This window comes from Macaca nemestrina, chromosome 2 (genome assembly GCF_043159975.1).
Source record: "Macaca nemestrina isolate mMacNem1 chromosome 2, mMacNem.hap1, whole genome shotgun sequence".
In the NCBI taxonomy this organism is placed as follows: Eukaryota; Metazoa; Chordata; class Mammalia; order Primates; family Cercopithecidae; genus Macaca; species Macaca nemestrina.
The window spans coordinates 179,199,897-179,213,040 of NC_092126.1; the positions used below are offsets into that span (position 1 = coordinate 179,199,897).

The 13,144-nt window shown below is 35.0% G+C and overlaps 1 pseudogene; it reads right to left on the reverse strand.

The window, feature by feature from the left end:
• Positions 1-355: 355 nt before the first annotated feature.
• Positions 356-4,702, reverse strand: LOC105477588 (ezrin pseudogene; annotated as a pseudogene).
• Positions 4,703-13,144: the final 8,442 nt, after the last annotated feature.

Here is a 13,144-nt window from a genome sequence, read left to right on the forward strand (position 1 = left end):
TGATATTGAATCTTGTATCACACTGGCCAGCATGAAGTTTGTTACTCAGACTTTACAGGCGTTTTCCTTAATTCAATCAGTCCTGCTCCCAGCACAACACAGGAGGTGATTGGAGAATAATAGCCAGAATCTGGCCTGCTTGGCACCATGATACAATCAGGGAAAACAAACCAGGACGCCTGCACTGCTTCTCAGACCAGGACGTTTCTCTTGGGTAACTGCTTGTAAAAGGAACTGAGATCTGATGAGGAGGTTCCTAGAATTGGAGCACTAAAGACAGAAGCGTGAGGAGGCTGGGGGTGAGGGCGGCAGCGTCCGCCCCAGAGCGTCTCTGCCCTCGGTCCTGGCCTGGCCATTACATGGCCTCGAACTGATCAATACACTGCCTGGTGTTGCCCTGCCGGATCTGCCGCAACGTCTTGTACTTGTCCCGACCTTGCCTCATGTTCTCATTGTGGATGATGTAATTATGAGTCCTCTTATTCTCATCTTGGGCCTGGGACAGCTCGCCGCTCAGCGTCAGCAGAGGCCGCTGCACGCGCTCGTTCTCCGCTTCCGTGATGTGTTTCTCCTCGTTTCGGTGATCCCGGATGCCCTCGCTAGACAGCTCCGCTCTGTGTAGTCCGTGGGCTCCGAGCCCTCGTCCTGCAAGCTGTCTTGGACATGGTAGTTCACCGTCTTCTATACAAGGGGCGGTGGGGGCGGGGGTGCAGTCATCACCAGGTGCAGCTCCTCCTTGGTCTTCACCAGGTCATCCTGGGCTTCTCTGGCTCTCTGCTGCCACTCTTCAACTTCACCTCCTTGCGCCGCCGTGCTCCTTGCGTCTCTGTGCCTCTTCCAGGAGTGCGATCTTCGTGGTGTACTCTGCAAGCTCCGCAGCCGGCAGCGCCTGGCTCTTTATCAGATCCACCACTTGTCTCTCCAGCTCCTCCTTGGTTAATGAGTACAAACATATAGTTAAATAGAAGACATAAGTTCTAATGTTTGATGTCAGAGTATGGTGGCTATAGTTAATAATAATGCTTTGTTTGTTTCAAAAGAGCTAGGAGAGAGAACTTGAAATGTTCTCAACACAGAAATGATAAACACTTGAGGTGATAAATAACCAAAATATCCTGACGATTACTGCACATTCTATGCAATTAACAAAATATTTCATGTACCCCATACAATGTGGAAATATTATTCATTAATTTAAAAACATATATATGAAATATTAAACATAGATTCAGATTTTTCTCAATTTCTTGTATTGGTCTGGTTTCTCATAATCCCTTGTAGGGTGTTTTTTGCCACTTGGTTTTTCATTTCTTGATCAAAAGTACTTACTACTTAGCATCTAGAAACAATCACATATATTTCTGTGCTATTTACTTTGAAATATTCTGGTATAACAAACTGTTCCCTTTTTTATCTCAGGGTAGAAACTCAATTACTAGTATCCATTGAAAAAAAATCTATATATTCATTTTTTGAGCTAAAAATCTAAAATCTCTTTCACACAAGTAATTTATAGATTTGTATAAGTATCTGCTATGGTTTGGACATTTGACTTTACAAGCCTCATGTTGAAAATTTGATCCCTGGTGTTGGGAATGGGGCCTAGTAGGAGGTGTTTGGGTTATCAGAGTGGATCCCTCATGAATAGATTCATATATTTTCTGGGAGGTGGAGTGTTGAGTGAATGTTAGCTCAGCTAGTTCCTGTGAGAGCTGGTTGTTTAAAAGAGTCTAGCACTTTTCTCCCCATCTCTCTGCTTTTCTCTTGTGATCTCTGCACATGCTGGTTCCTCTTGGCCTTCCAGCATGAGTGAGAGCAGTCTGAAGCCCTCACTGGAAGCAGATGTTAGTGCCATTTTTCTTTTACAGCCTGCAGGACTGTGAATCAAATAAATATATTTTCTTTATAAATTACCCATCCTCAAGTGTTCATTTACAACAACACAAATGGACCAAGACAGTATCACATACTTGCATTTTATAATTCCCACTTATAGCTATTTTTCTTACTTCATCACATGGGAAAATTTTAATACTATACAGGTCTTAGAATTTGTAGATTAAAACTGTGAGGATATTCAGCTGAAATGCAAACAATTTTCATATTCATTAAGGCAATGTCAGTATAAATGGGCTTAAATATTACATTAAATGATTTCAGTGCCTTTTTGAGCATATTGGACATTTAGAAAACAAAAGACAAGACTCATTGTGTGAGCAACCATATTTCCCCAAATTCCAGGAAGTTAAAAAGAGAAAAAACAGTTTGTCCAGAGCTGTACTGCACTAATGTAAAGCAATATATTTAGCCAGATTCCTAATAAAGTCATGTGAATGACATTATGCTTAAACATTTTGTAGGAAAAAGAAAAATATGAATTGCTATTTTAATACATAATGCTAGAATTCATCATAGGCAGGAAATCATTTTATAATTGGAAATAAATTTGTAAGTACTATTGAGGATGATCAAAACACAAAGAGATAGCTAAATTCTCTATATGAGTAATCAATAAAAATATACAGGAGTGAGGAGAGAAGAGAGTAAAGTGGTGGATGGAGAATCATGGAGAGAGTTCACAGTAAACCCATAGAAAGAACCTGCCACTTTGGAAAAAGTTAACCAGTAAAAAATTTCAAATGATGACAAAATCAAAGGGCATATTTAAAGAGCCTTTAATATAAGTCACATTTTACATCCCAGGATCACAACTGTTAGCTATGTGACATCTGCTGTAACTGTGTGCTTTAGTTTTTTGTGTGAAGATATGTGTGTGGAATGGGACTGAAAAGTTTGAAGTTAATAATTCCTGGCATCCTCACAGAATGGTGTTTGAAATTTCCCAACTAAATTTGTGAAGGGAGGGACTACCTTTGTATGAGAACTCCAATCGATTTTTATCAGCATAAAATAGAATTCCTTCATTCTCAACTTTAAAAATGGGATTCACATAAAATTTAGGAAAATTTTAATACTTGAGGGCATGTTTGAAACAGTCTTTAAATTTTACATATTTTAATTCATATTATTTCTCAATATTGAATTTAATATTCTTAATCAATTTGGTATCCCAAATATTTAAAAATCTGCCATATTCTCTATGTGCATTAGAAATAATTTGAAAATTTGCAAGGAGATTTTAATAAGGTATATTACATGATAATAAACAGTAAATTTAGGGATGTATTCACAGTAACACTCTAATTGTCTAAGTACCCTCAAATTCACCCTGAAACAAAAAGAAACTACAGGATGTATCTGAGTAACCAAAAGAGATTTTATGAAGCCCATGCCTTGAAATCTCATGTCCTTTCCTCATTGAAGGGCCCTCAAGACACCTCTCAAGGACTATTAACTTTATTTATGTACACATCTAATAAACTTGATTATTGGCATTACCTTCCCAGAGCAGATATAACCGTTTTAAAGGAAACTATAAAGCGCAGGCTCAAGAGCTGGGAAACCATAGCTGGCTGGATCCATTTAGTGTAAAGCACTGTATCTCCTCCATTCACCTGCACCTCTGCTTCAAAGTCCCATAGAGCAGAACTACTGTCTTAAAATGTAACAAATTCGGCTGGGCATGCTGGCTCATGCCTGTAATCCCAGCACTTTGGGAAGCCGAGGTGGGTGGGTCATCTGAGGTCAGGAGTTTGAGACCAGCATGGCCAACAGGGTGAAACCCCGCCGCTACAAAAAAGACAAAAATTAGCTGGTCATGGTGGCCAGTACCTGTAATCCCAGCTAGCTGGGAGACTGAGGCAGGAAAATCGCTTGAACCCGGGAGGTGGAGGTTGCAGTGAGCCAAGATCGCGCCATTGCATTCAAGCCTAGGCAACAAGGCAAGGCTCCATCTCAAAATAAATAAATAAAAATTTTAAAAAAGTAACAAATTCAATTATTTAAATCCTCTGTGGAGATCACAACCAATAAAATATAAGGAAATAATGGCTGTGACACTGTAATTTTCCATGTTACTTCTCCAAATAGATTTATGCAATTTATTCTTCCAGTCCCAGCTACTTAATAGAATTTAAGTTCTTAAGAGATGAAAGAATGGTTGGTTCTGAATCAAAAATAAAAGTTCTATACTTTTTTTTTTTTTTTTTTTTAAGGGATGGGTCTTTGTCTGTTGTCCAGGCTGGAGTGCAGTGACATGATTATAACGATTATAGCTCACTGCAGCCTGGAACTCCTGGGCTCAAAAGATCCTCCCATTCAGCTGCTTGATTTAGTTTATACATAGATGTTAGGTTGAGAAAGAAGAAAAGTGGGTTTACAGTAGAGAAATTTCGGTTAAGTATTTGTTATTTTTTGACTTCTTGCTTAATGTGACAATGAATTTTTTTTCCCCTGTGTTCATAGGTTGTAATTAGACTTAACTGGTTTTTCCATCCTTTTCTGAATGTTATAATAAAAAAAATCTACTGGAAACATGTTGAAACTATTTTAGTTTGAATACATGATAGAAACTCTATATCTTTTTCATATTTTTTTATATCTATCTTACTTTTCTTGAACTCCAGTCCAATGGATGGCAATTTCCACTTGAATCTCCAATGTCATAGTAATCTTAACATTTCCAAATTTTAACTGACCTATCTGTCCAACTCACCCCCTTCTTCCAGTGACTCCTGATATTTTCCGAGTCTCTGTCAACATTTTCCAGTTTATCTAAAATTTTGGAGCCACTGTCACTCATCCCAGGCTTCCTCGGTGTCTTCCCCTATATCTAATCTGTTATTATAGTCTTTAGTAATTTTTTAGGAAAACTTAAACAATTTTTTTTTTGTCCAACTGCCTTCATTGTAGTTTTGGCTGCTCACAATTGGAAGGTTTTTATTAAATCAACCCCATACTGGCTCACTCAGACTGCAACTAGGCATCTCTCCTGGCCTCTGCCGCCATTTTATTTTGTAAGCACTTCTTAAATAAAGTGAGATCTCCTCAAAAGCTTCCAATGTTCTAAGTCACCTATGTGGCCTTTTGTGTTCTCCATAGTCGAGTCATACCTTAACATAGGATCTTATTTTACCTCTCTCTTATAAAATATGAAAACTCACTGCAGCTTTTTCAATTTTACACAGGTTCCTTCTGTTCTCTGAGCTGCCATTCTCCTTGAACTATATCTGTTGGAACCATAGTTCTAATACATTTTTTTCAAGGCTTGGCTCACAATTAAAGCCTTCTACATCATTCTCTGGCCATTGTACCAGATTACTCATCCTTTCCTACTTTGAACTTCTGTAGAACCACCTGCTTTATCACATACGTCACATTTTCTTTGAAAGGCCTTATTTTTATAGTTCAGGATAGAATACGAACTTCTTGAGGCAGGGGCATGCCTTATATGAATATGACAATACCAATCATATAACACTTATTGAGCTCTTATTATATTTATTCTAAGAATATATATTATCTATTTCTGTCTTACAAAACTCAGTAAGATGTTATAATTATTACCATTTCATAGATGAAGAGATGAGACACAAAGAGGTCTAGTAGTGTTTACAAGGTATTACAAACATTGAGTGGCAGAAGCTACATTTAAATACAAGGTGGCTGACTTCTTTGCTTCTGCTCTGAACTATGGCCTTAGTTTACGTTCTTATCTCCCATGTGCACAACACAGATCTCAACAAAAAAGACATGTTCCTCAAAATATTTTTTATAAAATGAATCAAAATCAGGAAAAATTCAATAGTCAGTATTCTTTACATGTCTTTTATAATATTTAAACTGCCTCTCACGATGAAACACCTTAAAATATCTGGGATTTGCCACTAACTTTGCTTCTTCACATCCTTACTCTTCCTTCAGCTACATGAATAATTTTTCAACAGCCCAAACAATTTTCTTACTGCACATTTAATGAAACCAGTAAAGCTAAAACATTCTGAGTGCTCAGCAGTGACAGTGTCAGCAAGCAATTAATCTCCAACAGTTTACCTACCATGTTATGACCACTAGAGCTCAGTTCAGCTCCTCACATGACTCTACTTCCTAATTATCTCCTGGAAAAGAAAGTCTGTCAGCCAAAAGCAGAGCATCAAGAAAATAGTAAGAAAAACTGATGGAGATAGAAACAAGGTTTTCATCCATAAAAAAAAGGATGCACATATTTTCCATAGAGAAAAACAATTCCGGTCTTGGAACTTTTTTGATTGGTTACTTTTCAGCTTGCCTCAATTTCACCCTCTATAAAATTGGTTTCACAGTATTTGTGCATTAGAGAAGGATATTGTAGGACTTAATTAAAGCTTATAAAACATAGAGAGAACCTTTCTGTAATTACCTTGCCACTCACCTTTGTCATTTATCTTTCCTCAAGGGGGCCATATCTTTTATCCGTTGTAATATAGAAGAAAACCACAGAACATCAGGTGATGCCATTGTGGAAAAGGATTTTATGCAGCTGTAAATAAGTAGCAACATAAGGCAATACTTGGCAAGATAAAATTCCAGCATATATAAGCTGCAAAAATAAAGCACCAGACTTTATCACTGTGTCAGCTTCTACTCTTAGCCCACAAGAGTCTATTCTCAAGCGAACACTGTCAGAGTGATCCTTTAAAAATATAAGACAAATACTCTCATTCTTCTCAAACTCCTCATAGTTTCCCATCTTTGCGAGAATAAAAGCCAAGGAATTTACAAGAAGTCACCTACAAGAATTTTCATTCTTTGGCCCTCTCTTTTTCCTCTAACCTCACATCCTATTCCCTCCCAAATCATACTGGCTTCCTTGCCAGGCATGTGCCTGTCTCATGGATTCTGTCTGGCTCATTTTCTAAATCTCAAATGCTCTTTAGCCAAATCTCTGCATGATTCATTTATTTTATCTCTCCTTCAGATTTTCACACAAATGGCACTTTGTTAGTGAGATCTTGTTTGAGCATCCTATTAACAATGGTACCCTGACCTTTGCCCTCTTTAATGTTCTTCCCTGCTAGAATTTTTCCATAATCTTTATCATCATATGACAGGCTATAGATTTAAATTGTTTATTTATTGCCTGTTTCTCCTTACTAGTTTGTACACTCCATGTGCATAGGAATATTGAGTTGTTTTATTTACAGATTTATTCTCAGTACCTGGAAAACTGCTGTCACAAAGTTGTTTTACTGAGGTAAATAGTTATTGAATAAATAAATAAGCTGAAAAAATTTCAAATCTGAAAATGAAAATGAGGCAGTATGAAACATAGTCAAGCAACAATTTTCTACAAGAGTAAAAATGTCCAGGTGTATTTACAGATAAAATTTTTCATTTTCATGTATTATTTGTTGCTATATTAAAAGTCGTATGATTAGTTAGGCTATTAAATAATTTAATATTTATTCATAATATTTGGATATGTAGCATTTTCTCCAAATTATGGGAAATAGCACAAAAAATGGTGGTTTCATATCTCATAAAGTGGCCAAAAAATAACGTTTTAAAAGCTAGACTATCCTGCATTGAACAATCACTTTTGTATCCCTATTCGCCAGATGTTTTAATTCATGCCTCAAAGAAACATGGTGCGTGAGGGATATAGAGAGAAGCTACAAAGGCACAGAATAAAAATAGAAATATATAGGCTTTTAAATATCATGGTAAAGGGAAGAATTTTAGTTGAAATAAATCTTAATTTGATCTAATAGGTGTTCGTGCCAATAAATGGAATGTAAATACATGTTGCATGATAATCAATTAGCAACGATAAGCTTAATTTTATTCTTTATTATTCAAAAGATAACTGGGAGATTCCTTTTAGGTCTAGGTACCACAATAAAAAAATAAGCAGGGGGTAAAGGAAAAAGTGGCTAGTCTCTGGCAGAAGTTCAAATCATGTCATATGAAGTTGACAAAAAAAAAAAAAAAAAAAACAGCAGAAGAAGAAGAAGAAGAAGAAGAAGAAGAAGAGGAGGAGGAGGAGGAGGAGGAGGAGGAAGGTGGTAAGTAGGTGGAAACAAAACCCTATTAAATATATGTATATATTAAAAAGAAGATAAACTAAACTTTTTTTGCTTGCCCCCAGAGCAATACACAAGGACTAGACAAAGAACAATATCAATGCAAAGAAGAATTTGGTGAGAGAATTTTCCATTCTCAAGTGGCGTGCCTGGGAGGTAATATAATTTGTACCAATATATCGGGTCACATAAAAAGTGACTAAGTACAAGATTAGAGAAATTTAAACAGGGATTCAAGTATTAGAACAATGGATAATAATTTTGCCTTGTCAGGTAATTATTTTAAAATCTTTAAATATAACTCTACATCAAATTATTAATAATTAGAGTTGAATCCAGAGAGAGAACACTTTGCCACATGCAGATTTCAGGGTTGCCGTCTAAGAAAAAATGTACAATTTTAATATGAATTTTATTTATTTAGAAGGTTATAACATTTAGGAATATTTATCAAGTTTTACAAAACATACCCTTTAATTTCATTTCTGAAAATGTATCATAAATTATTGTATACTGCAGCATTGCTTCTAATAGTAAAATGCTGCAAACCATTTACACTTCTAAAAATAGTGGATTGGTTAAATAATTTATGTTATATCCAAATATTTTACCAACATATATACCTATTTAAATAATGTTATAGGAGAAAAATTAATGGTAAAGAAGCATGTACAGGGTATATATACATTGTAATAAAATTTCAAGTATATAAAACTTGTTTGGATAGTATAATTAATTACTATAAAAATTAGCTTATACATTAATTTATTGACTGTGTATTATAATGTCACCCATAACATGAGTCACATCTCATCACACATACACACACACACACACACATCCTCACACACAGATAAGTGGCTTATCTAATTTTTAAAATTATTTTTGTTTTAAAATAAATGTATGATACCTTTATAATTTTGTTCAATGTAGTGAAACGAGAAATAAGCTCCTTGTAATTACCTTTACACATTCCATTGTTGACCAAACCATATTGATTCTACCTTCAAAATATTTCTAGAATTACTATTCCTCTCCACTGAATATTTCAAAAGACTCCTAATGGTTTCTTTCCAGATTCACTGCCCTCAAGGATGTCAACACAACTATTTATAAAGTGTAATTTTGCTGAAATTCACTAAGATAAAGAAGAGAAAAATAGGAGAAGATGGACTTCCATATTTTAAAGATAGGACCCAAATAATTTCCTAGATCATGCATTGATCGATAGTGTTTTTCTTTTTTTTTTCTTTTTTTTTTTTTTCCTTCTTTTTTTGAGAGGGAGTCTCGCTCTGTTGCCCAATCTGGAGTGCAGTGGGGCGATCTCTGCTCACTGCAAGCTCCGCCTCTTGAGTTCACGCCATTCTCCTGCCTCAGCCTCCCGAGTAGCTGAGTAGCTGGGACTACAGGTGCCTGCCACCACGCCCGGCTAATTTTTTGTATTTTTAGTAGAGACAGGATTTCACCGTGTTAGCCCGGATGGTCTCATTCTCCTGACCCCATGATCCACCCACTTCGGCCTCCCAAAGTGCTGGGATTACAGGCATGAGCCACTGCGCCTGGCGATCGATAGTGTTTTTCTATATGGAGATCATTTTACAGGACTATAACAATATTCATTTTAAGATTTTTGTTTCATTTAGCTGATTTTCATAACCAGCACAAATAGAAGTTTTTTCCAATACTTTAAGGTTGACATTTAAACATTATGGAATTTGTTGCATTCAGATAATTCTCAGCAATTATAGACACAGGGAATCTATGTATTTTTTTTTTTTTTCACTTTCCTATCTATTTTGCAATCTGTAATACTGTTAACTTTCTAACACAGGTTATTTTTTAAAAGTAATAATTTTCTTAAACCTTTCTGGATTATTTGATGTCAACATTTGTTTCAGCTTTATATTTAATACAAAGTTATCTAGGAAAAATAGTTGTTAGAACAGTGTAATTTATTTTCTGATTGAGTATGTTGGTTTCACTCATTTGTGATGGTTGATGAAAATCTTAAAACACAAAAACAAATTCTAGCATTTAGTTTTACCTAAAAGTCACTTCAATAGGATAAAACTTATTCTACCATTAAGTTTCAGTTTTATATGTTCTTCTTTATCTTATTTGCATTATTCTGAAATGTTTCCGTCAGTATTTCTTTAACAGAGGGAATCATTTACGATTCTATTGTAGTTCTTTTTACATGTAGAATTTATTTATGTGGAATCCAATAAGGAATATGACTTCTTTCTGTTTCCATATGGCTTACTTAGTTCAACTACATTAGGCTCTTCATGATTTCTACCAAGACTAATAACAACAGAAAACACCATCACCGGTTCATCTTACTCCTCTCATGCTTGCTTTTCCTGAGAAAGACAAATTTACCAAACTATCTCTTAGAAGGAACATATGGTTCACTAAGCGTGTTGAAAATAAGACTGGAGACTAGAAATATTAATGAGGGATTTTGTATTAAGAACAACATTTTGCTTGATATTTACTTTCAGTTTTCAAATAAAATACTATTTACTCATTTGTATTGCAATATTTATTGGAATAGGTATTTTCATCTTTTCAGCATTAGTCCACAAAATGGCACTTTCAGTGTATTGTTGCTTACATATTAATATACTACAGAAATGAAATTTAAAACATATTTTTAAGACCTACACTGAAGCCATGGCTACTTGTGTATACCGGATGAATTTACTAGGCAAGTATTTGACTCCTGATTATAATAACCCTTCAGAAAATATAACGGAACTTCACTTAAGTCAAAACAATAAGGACATTATTATCACTGGAAAATTTCCCCGTAACTATATTAATGAATTAATTGGATTGGATTTGTAGAAGCCTCATTGGTATCACAATGAGCACACTGGAAGAAAATGATTCTGTAACAAATTATTTACCTTTGTGAGCAGATGTTACCTCTTTCTGTATACAATGAAAGACACTAGATATTTGGATTTTTAATGTATCTAACTGGTACAACTACTTTTAAAATTATAAAATGCAAGCAGCATAAACTTCCTTCTACTTCCTTTCTTAGGGAATTACTTTTGCAAGTATATTTTTCTTGACTTTTTTCCACATCAGACTTTAAATGAAGACAAATAGAGTTTCTGAACTCACCATAAACCTATTTAAAATATATTTAAGACTTAACATTTTTTGCAAGATCTGACATGAGTTACCTACACATTGGATATTTTTGCCAGCATACACCCACAGCACACACAGAAACATGTACACATAAACACCATATATGCACACATACACAAGCATATCTATACCACACATAGGCATATATATACATGAAAACATACAGAGAAAAAGTACCACATCTACACACACACACACACACATACACTCACACACACACACACAACTAGATGTTATTTCACTGATTAATGGGGTTCTACAAGACCTTTGGTTGACCTAATCCTGGTTATTGATTTTTTGCTATTCCACTTAGACCAGAAGGAAATTGGTAGTGATTCAATTTCCTATTACCCCATTTAGAAGTAAGGAATTAATGTCACAGTGAAGAAAAAAGAAAGTATATATTGTGTGAAGATGAAATATGGTGTATTTTGTGAAGGGAGATGAAGAAAAGGTACTGTTAAGAAGAATGGGAAAGATTAGAAAAAGGTAAAAAAAGCTTGATGATAAAAGGTGAAGAAATGACTATGAAACATGACAAGGTAGACAAAGGAAGAGACATGGTATTGTACAATAAAAGAGATTCAGTGAGCACATTCTTCACTTTTTCTGTCAGAATGGCTTTCTTTTCTCATAAAAAGGGAGAATATTTGCAAAAGGAATGAAGACACTTCCATTTTCCTCTGGCTTTTTTGGAAATAGATTCTTCTTTTTGACTGTTGAATTCTTAAATATAATAAAAGAAAGTAGTCTGACAAGACTGAAGAATGGTTCGAAAAGAGAGCTCAATCATTTGACATATTTTTATGGTTCAGTAAAATTTCTCTTCCACTATCACCACTTCCAGCCAGCTTCCAGTACCATGAGAGACTTAGAACTTCACTGATTTGAGCTCTTTATTTCTAGAAATATATATTATAAGTTCTACCTTTGTTTAGAGTTCCTTTTCTCTTACTTTGTTAAAAGGACACACATTCCCTATTGTCGCATAAAACATTTTTGTCAGATTTTTTCTTAAGGTAACATACTCTTTGGTAAAAGTCAATTAATTATCAAAACTAATCTGCTCTCTACTGTTTTTATTGGATATATGTGGCCAGGGAGCAAAAGCAAAAGGATATTTTATTTCCCCTTTTATTTGTTTTTTCATTTACAACCATCTGGCATAAACCTGAAACTTGTGACAGGGGTCCCATTAAAAAGAGGAATACAAAAACATGAGCAAGGGTTATTTTCATAACTGAAGATTGAGACTATATTCACACATTTATGGAGCCTTTGTTGAAAGATCTCGTGTGGTTACATATTTCAGATATCTGACTTTAGGCTTTGTCATGACTTATAAAATGAGGCAGACATTTGTGACTTGTCCATAAAAATATGTTATTAAATGGGGACTTTATTACTTAATAATTAAGGGTATAGGTATGAAATTTTAAAACCTGGATTTTTTTTTTTTTTTTGGTGCTACATTCTATCTAGCTGTGTGCCTATGGACACTTCAAGATATTCTTATATAAATGGGGATCATAAGGCAACTTCCTCAAAGGGTTGATTTGCTGATTACATGAGAATAATGCATATAAAACAGCACCGTTCACGTCCCTTCTAATTTTTCAATAAATGTGTGTTATTATTACTTGAGAAGAAAACATAGTTTTAGTCATAGAGTGAAGTCATAGAACTCTGTAAATACCTTGATTTACATGATCATTCTGCATGTGGATCCAAATGTTAACATTGAAAGGAATTTTAAGCAGTGAATAGGTTGCATTTTGACTTAAAATGTTAAAAGGCTGGCACAGTGGCTCACACCTGTAACCCCAGCATTTTGAGAGGTTGAGGCGGGTGGATCACCTGAGATCAGGAGTTTGAGACCAGCCTGGCCAGCATGGTCTCAAGTAAAAATCTTGTCTCTAGCAAAAATACAAAAAATACAAAAAAACAAAACAAAACAAAAACAAAAACAAATAAACAAAACAAAAAAAAAATGGTGGCGGGCGCCTGTAGTCCCAGAT